The sequence below is a fragment of the Hippopotamus amphibius genome, chromosome 12, assembly GCF_030028045.1.
Source record: "Hippopotamus amphibius kiboko isolate mHipAmp2 chromosome 12, mHipAmp2.hap2, whole genome shotgun sequence".
NCBI lineage: Eukaryota > Metazoa > Chordata > Mammalia > Artiodactyla > Hippopotamidae > Hippopotamus > Hippopotamus amphibius.
The window spans coordinates 62,839,762-62,847,459 of record NC_080197.1 but is presented as its reverse complement, the minus strand read 5'-3'; the positions used below and the strand labels follow the sequence as shown (position 1 = coordinate 62,847,459).

The 7,698-nt window shown below is 37.9% G+C and overlaps 2 pseudogenes; both read left to right on the top strand.

Moving 5' to 3' along the window:
* Window positions 1-3,563: 3,563 nt before the first annotated feature.
* LOC130832900 (SNRPN upstream reading frame protein-like) lies at window positions 3,564-3,780 on the top strand (annotated as a pseudogene).
* An 833-nt stretch (window positions 3,781-4,613) lies between these two features.
* On the top strand, window positions 4,614-5,243 carry LOC130834005 (small nuclear ribonucleoprotein-associated protein N-like; annotated as a pseudogene).
* The last annotated feature ends 2,455 nt before the right edge of the window (window positions 5,244-7,698 follow it).

Here is a 7,698-nt window from a genome sequence, read left to right as displayed (position 1 = left end):
TCTTTAACTGAAAAAAAAAGGTTATAAGAAGAAATAAGGAAATATAGGAAGAGAAAAATCTCACTGGTAAAAGCAAATATATAGTAAGGGCAGTGGATCAACCACTTAAATGAGCTAGAACAAAGTTTAAAAGACAAAAATTGTAAAATCAACTATCACTACAATAAACAGTTAAGAAATAGACATAGAAAATGTAAAATATGACATCAAAAGCACAAAATGTGAGGGAAGAGGGAGCAAAAAATATAGATCTTTTAGAATGTGTTTGAATTTTTTTAAGCTCTTTATTGGAATATAATTGCTTTACACTATTGTACCAGTTTTTGAGGTACACCAAAGTCAATCAGCTGTATTTATACACATATCCCCATATTAGCTCCCTCCTGCGACTCCCCTCTACTCTCCCCATCCCGGCCCTCTAAGGCATCACCCATCAACGAGTTGATCTCCCTTTGTTATACAGCAACTTTCCACTAGCTATCTATGTTACAGTTAGTAGTGTAAATATGTCTATGCTACTCTCTCACTTCATTCCAGCTTCCCCTTCAGCCCCCGCCCCCCAACCTCGTGTCCTCCAGTCCATTCTCTGCATCTGCGTCCTTATTCTTGTCTTGTCACTGGGTTTAACAGTACTATTTTTTTTTTTTTTTAGATTCCATATATATGAGTTAGCATACAATATTTGTTTTTCTCTTTCTGGCTTACTTCACTCTGTATGACAGACTCTAGGTCTATCCACCTCAATATATATAGCTCCATTTCATAGAATGTGTTTGAATTTTTAAATGACTATCAACTTAAAGCAAGTAGATACAAAGGTTGACATAAATGAACTTCATAGTAACTGCAAATCAAAAACCTACAATAGAAATACAAAAAGTATAGGGAAAGGAATTCAAAAGTAACACTTAAGAAAAAATAATCAAACCACAAGGGAAGAGACTAAAAAAAATAGAAAGAAAAGAACTACAAAAACAAGCAGAAAATTTACAAAATGGCAATGAGTACAAACCTATCAGAAATCACTTTAAATATCAATGGATTAAATGCTCCAGTCAAAAGACACAGGGTGGCTGATTGGATTAAGAAAACTAGACCCATCTATACTCTGCCTATAAGAGACTCACTTCAAACACACAAACAGAAAGTGAGGGGATGGAAAGGTATATTACATGCAAATGGAAATCAAAAGAAAGCTGGGGTAGCAATACTCATATCAGACAATGTAGACTTTAAAAAAAGTCTATAAAAATAAGCAGAGAAGGACATTATATAATGATAAAGGGGTCAATCCAGAAGAGGATGTAATAGTCGTAAACATATATGCACATAATATAGGAGCACCTAAATATGTAAAGTTCACATTAACAAAGAAATTGACAGTAAAGCAATAATAGTAAGGGACTTTAATACCCTGCTTACATCAGTGGGTAGATCATCCAGACAGAAAATCAATAAGGAGACAGTGCCCTTAAATGACACATTAGGCCAGATGGATTTAATAGATATTCATAGAACTTTTCATACAAAAACAGCAGAATTTACATTCTTTTCAAGTACAGGTGGAACATAACTCTAATATAGTCAATAAAAATATCAAATCTTTATGTTGTAAGCCTGAAACTAATATAACATTAGTTGTAAGTCAACTATACTTTGATAAAAATTAAAATTTAAAATTAAATAAATTAAACAAACGAACAGATTTACTACTCAGGCATTTTGAATCTGGTAGGAGATGTGAAGAGAATGTTGGAAAAGGCATTTTTCACTTTAAGGACTTGAAAATTCCTGTGCTGCATTTTAAAGGATGGCAGGAAAAAATGACTACATTCGGTGTGAAAACAATGGCAATTCTAGATGCCCCTCCAGCAAAGTGATTCTGTGATACAAAGAGGTGAGAGTTTGTGTGTATGTGTGTGTCAGAAAATCACACAGCTTGCTAATTTATAGCTTTTTGCATAGCAAACAGTCTTACTTGTGTCTTCATGGTAGAGTGGAACAATAGAAGCATTATCTGATACCACGTAGCATGGATTTTAAAACATATTTCTGAGAATGTTTTGAACAATGACACCATCTTCACAGTATATGTGACAATCATTAACAAGACAGTGTTAAAACTATGTAGCAACATAAAAAATGCTTAAAGAAAAATCAGTCATATCCTGGAACTCTAACACAAACACTGTTACTGTGTTCTACTTTCATATGCAAATATTGTATATATGCACAATTTTGTATCTTTTGTTTTATTTATCACTAGGTCATGTCTTTCAATTTTTTATTCCTTTCTAAATTTTTATAATCAAAAATTAATTTTTAAGTTTGAAGCCTATAAACAAGAAATGAAGAATATTTTTTTAAATGTTAAACAATAAAAAAGTAAAACTTGTTAGGAAAGAAATCTAAATACCTCCCCAAGCCACGAGTGCTTCTTGAAGGAGTCAACATGTAATGTTAGATTTCATTTACCCATGCCAACCTTAAAATGGCAGCAAAGAAATAAAGAGAATGTGCATCCACAAAGACAAAGAGAATGAGAGAGAAAACAGTTACAGGCTGAAGAGAGCCACACATCTATGCAAGAGGGAAAAAAGAAAGACAGAGGAGAGATAATGACTTATGTTTCAGTCTCCACAATGCTAAGAGAGCAATGTTAACAAGAAGCAGCCCTCCTCAGCAATAAAAAGGAAAATTATTGTTATGGAATGCAGATAAATCTCAAAATCATTATACAGAATGAAAAAAAAAAAAAGCCAGGCAATGACTACATTCTGTACTATTCCCGTTTACATAAAATTCTAGACAATGCAAACAAGTCTATAGGAACAAAAATCACATCAGTGGTTGCCCAAGAATAGAGGAGGATGGAGGAATAGAACAAGTAATAGATGGCAAAAGGGCGCAAGAAAACTTTTTGGAAGATGGAAACCTCTGTATGTGTGGTGGCAGTGATGGCTTGTGGTCACGGTTTCAGGGGTATATACATTTGTGAAAACCATTCAAATTGTCCGCTTTACATATCTGCAGTTTATTTTATTTCTATAGTACCTAAACAAAGATGTAAAACAACAATATAAGAATAAATAAGTGGATAACTAAAGATCATCAGATACTTAAAGAAAGCTCCAATAAGAAATACAGAGACCAAAGCAAACATTCAAGGTAAACAAAAAGGAACTGAAGGAAATAGGGACCACAAAGGTGCAAAAATTAAAAAAAAAAGGAAAGAGAGATAGAGAAAGTGGTAAATAATATCCTCATAGATATGAATGGATTTTGCATCAATGAAACAAAACCAAGGTGCTATTCAGAAAGCAAGAGATCTTGAAAATTAAAAATACATGATTGTCAAAGTTAATTTTTTAATGGAAAAGTTTGTATATCAAATACATAGGATATCTCTATGATGTTTAAAAAATTAGAGATATGGAAAACCAGTGAGGAAAAAATACATAAGATTAAACTAATAAATCTAATCCTCAAAAGACTTTTGGAGGAACAGAGTGCAGCAGCCAGAGATGCCTAATCCTCTGTTTTGAAGAACAGCCAGCAGCACGATGGAATAGGTCAGAGACTGCTCACACCTGAAACGGACCACAGAACAGGCACGTACCAGAAATGGAAGTTCAAATCACACATAGAAGGACAACCTCACTGAGCAACCAAGAGTGTTAGTTGTACCCACGAAGATCTTAGCAGCAGGAAGTACCTGTGGCAGATTTCCAGGCAAAATTGACACAGACATCCTTAGCTGAGACACCAAGAGGGGGTTAAAGCAGTATTGGAATAACCAGGTAGCCAATTCCAAGGGAAAAAAACAAAAACAAAAACAAAAGCAAGCTCTATCTACTATTTGAAGCTTCTGCCCCAAGCCTTGCTTGTAAGAGACCCTGCGTCATACCTGTAGCCTTCCCTTAGGTTAAGGATCCTGAAACCTTCCTCTGGACATTGGATTTGGTGGAACAGCAATCATGACTGGGGAAAGAGCAGCAAGACACTGTAGTGCATGGACTATAGGAAGAGATGTACAAGGGTGAGTCAAAAATTATCCGCACTCTGGTTACATTAAAAACTTCTGTGGCCTCACGGTCTTATCAGCGCTTTCCATTCAAGGCTACTGTCTCCCCAGTCACTGCTGTACAGGTGTGAACGTGTTACATCAGTTCATTTGTAATTGTGATGCAAGCAAAAATGGATGCCCCACTTGTGATTTGCATGAAAGAAGAGCAGTGTGCAGGGATTCGTTTTTTGTGGTCTGAGGGTGTGCGTCTGCACACTTCTGCCCACACTGTTGACACTCTGCAAAAACTTCATTTGGAGGTGTTAAAGCATCCTCCCTATAGTCCTGATCTTGGACTTTCACCTGTTTCGTCCCCTGAAAGCAGCCCTATGAGGATGAAGATTCATTTCTGATGAGGAAGTGAGGACAGTGGTGCATTTGTGGCTCACAGCTCAGCCTAAAACATTTTTTAATGAGGGAATACAAAAGCTTGTTGACAGATGGACAAAGTGTATTGAAAAGCAAAGAGATTATGCCGAAAAAATGATGTATTTGTCTTTCTAAAAGTTAATGAAAATAAATTCTACAGCCAGAGTGTGGATAAATTTTGACTGACCCTTGTATCTTGCAAGATGGCCAAATCTTCATCGGCATCTTTAACACTTTTGACAAGCATATGAACTTGATGCTCTGTGACTGTGATGAGTTCAAGGAGATCAGGCTAAAGAAACCAAAGCAGCTAGAGCATGAAGAGCAGGTTTGGGGTCTGGGGTTGCCATGCAGGGAGAACTTGGTTTCTATGACCACGCCCCCAAACATACTAACATTGCTTAGGTACCGCTTGCTGGAACTACAAGAGGCCCTGGGGTCCCCGAGGCATCTGGCTAAGGTGTACCAGCTGGTGTTCCAATTCCCCAGGCTCCTGCTGGGTTAGCACGCCCTGTCCGAGAGGTTGGGAGGCCATCCCAACAGGTAATGACTCCAGGGAAGAGGCATGGTAGCCACTGCTGCAGTGGCTGCTACTGCCAGCATTGCTGGAATCCCAACTCAAGACCCCCCAGGGCAGGGGACTCCACCCACACCTGTTGGCCCAGCAACCCCACCTCCAGGAATTAGGGCTACTCCACCTGGTATGAGACCACCCATGGGCCCACCAGTTGGGCTTTCCCCTGCTCAAAACTCAGAAGTAAGGAGAAGGAAGGCAGAGGATTGCTGTTTTTATTGTAATACCGTTTGAGTGTTTTAAATGGTGAACACACAAATTCGGTCAAACTAGGAATTATTTTTTAAAGACATTTAAAATATCTTTTAGTTTTTAAAAAATTTATACGGAGCCCATTCATTCACATTATGTAATATACCCTCAGCTGGTACTCACTTTTGTCCTCCGTTCTCTCTCATTTATTCCCCATATCATGTCATGACCTCAAATATGATTTGAACTTGTTTACATCTCTAACCCCTCTGAAGTCTAAGGCTTCAGCGTCTCTTATCTGGATACTTTCAAATCTCCCAACAGATGTTCTTTTTTCACTCCATTCTGTACACAGCAGTCAGGCTTATGTTTTAAAGAAGCAGAGCAAAACAAGTCACACCCCTGCTTGGACCCCTTCAATAGCTTCAGAGTGCCCTCTGAATAAATCCAAAGTCCTTAACTCAGCCTCTGAGCCCTGTGTCTTTGGGCTCCTGCTTCTGTCTCTAGCATCACCTTTCCACCACTTTCTACTTCCTTCACTTGCATTCGCACATGCTGCTTCTCTGGCCTTGAACATATCCCCAGCACGCTTTCCTTGGTTCCCTCTCATGTTTTAGGATTCAAGTTAAGTGCTGCTCTTTTTTCTTTCTCTCACCACCACGTCACTTCTCTCCACAATACTTAGCATTCGTAATTGTGTATTTACTTATTCACTTGTTTGTCTTTGTTTCCTCCATAGGCTCTAAGCTGCATGAGACTGGGAATTTTGCTTTGCTCACTGTTGTATCTCTAGTACCTAGAACATCCCCTGTCACAGAGTAGGTGCATAATCAATCCTGACAGAATCCATGAATGAATGGAACATACAATAGGACAGTTTTTCTCAAAAGTGTTCATATAACCACCAAGGAGATCTGTTTTTAAATGCATGTTCTGATTCAGAAGATGTGGGATGAGGCCTGAGATTCGATGTTTCTGACAAGCTCCCAGGTAATGTCAAAGCTGCCAACGCCTTATTCACACTTTTGACTAGCAAGCATAGAAGGAATATAAAAATGAGTGATGGTGATGTTTGCCCTGTGGCGAGGAGCTTATGATCTGGTAATGAAGTTGCCTCATAAAGGTGATCTAAATCACCATGACCACCACGACTTTCACTGCTATTGGAAGCATGAGAAACCTAAAACTATTTGAAATTGGGGTTGATGTTGACCTTACCCAAGCATTATACCAGACCTACATAAGGCCATGTCTAGCTATAACAAAGTCATTCAAAGAATTATAATAAAATACAAAATTTACAAGAAGCAATTGGTAGTTCCGTCTATGGGAATAGAGATCCTTTTTAACAGAGCAATAATTGTCGTGGGGCAGACAGATGAGAATTTGAATTTCACTGTGCCCTTGAGTAGCTGTGCATCCTTAAACAAGTAATTTATATTCTCTGAATCTCAGTTTCATCATTTATCAGTTGGGGCAAATGATACCCACCTTAGAGGTATGCAGATGAAGTGAGTATCACATATCAGTTAAATAACTGTGCCTGGCATATGGTAGTCCTTAAAAATATCAGGTCCTCCTCTTCTTTCTTAGGTAGAACATTTTGCTCATAACATTAATTTCCCAGGGAGTGAGAGAATCAATTTTTGAATGTAGTTTTGGCACCTTTAACATCTTGGAGGTAAAAAGGTTGGGAAAATAAGTAACTATGTACGTTAAAAGTAAGAATTTTGGTGTAAATGAATACTAGACCATGAATCAGAAAAACTAAATTCTGGTCCACGATTCAACACAAACTAAACGTGTGACATACGACTTATTATTTAACATCTCTGTATTATTTCTGTATCATTATATACACTTTGTTAAATACATTAATTATCTTCTAACAGGAAATCATTATTCTTCCAAATCATGTGACTTTATATTTCCTTCTGGAGCATCAGTAATTTTCACAGAAATACTAAAATTTCAGAATCATTGTTAATCAAAACCATGATTAGAAAACAGTTTGTTTCTTTCCTCCTAAAATCTCTACTACTATGACCACCAGAGCTGAGGTGCCTGCGGCAGCCATTCTGCACCAGGAACGCCAGTCTGAAGAGCCCAGGGTGAGGCCGCTCTATGTGGCCCCCTATGAGCAAGTGAAACCCAACTAAGCACAAAGGGAATAAAAGCCATCTCAGAGCTGTGACTATTTTCAAGGCCATTTTTCTCTGTGAAACACCTTGGGGCAAAACAAGGAAGAAGCAGACAGTATTTTTTTAACCCAACACTTGTACATTAGTCTGGGGCTTGGACAGTCTTCTATAAACACCTCTATCGCCAGGACAAGCAACCCCAAAAGTTTGGACAACCATGAAGAAACAAAGAAACACCATGCAGGCAAAGGAGCAAGAAAAAAACCCACAAGACCAAATAAATGAGGAGGAAATAGGAAAAATGCCTGAAAAAGAATTCAGAGTAATGATAGTAAAAATGATACAAAATCTTGATA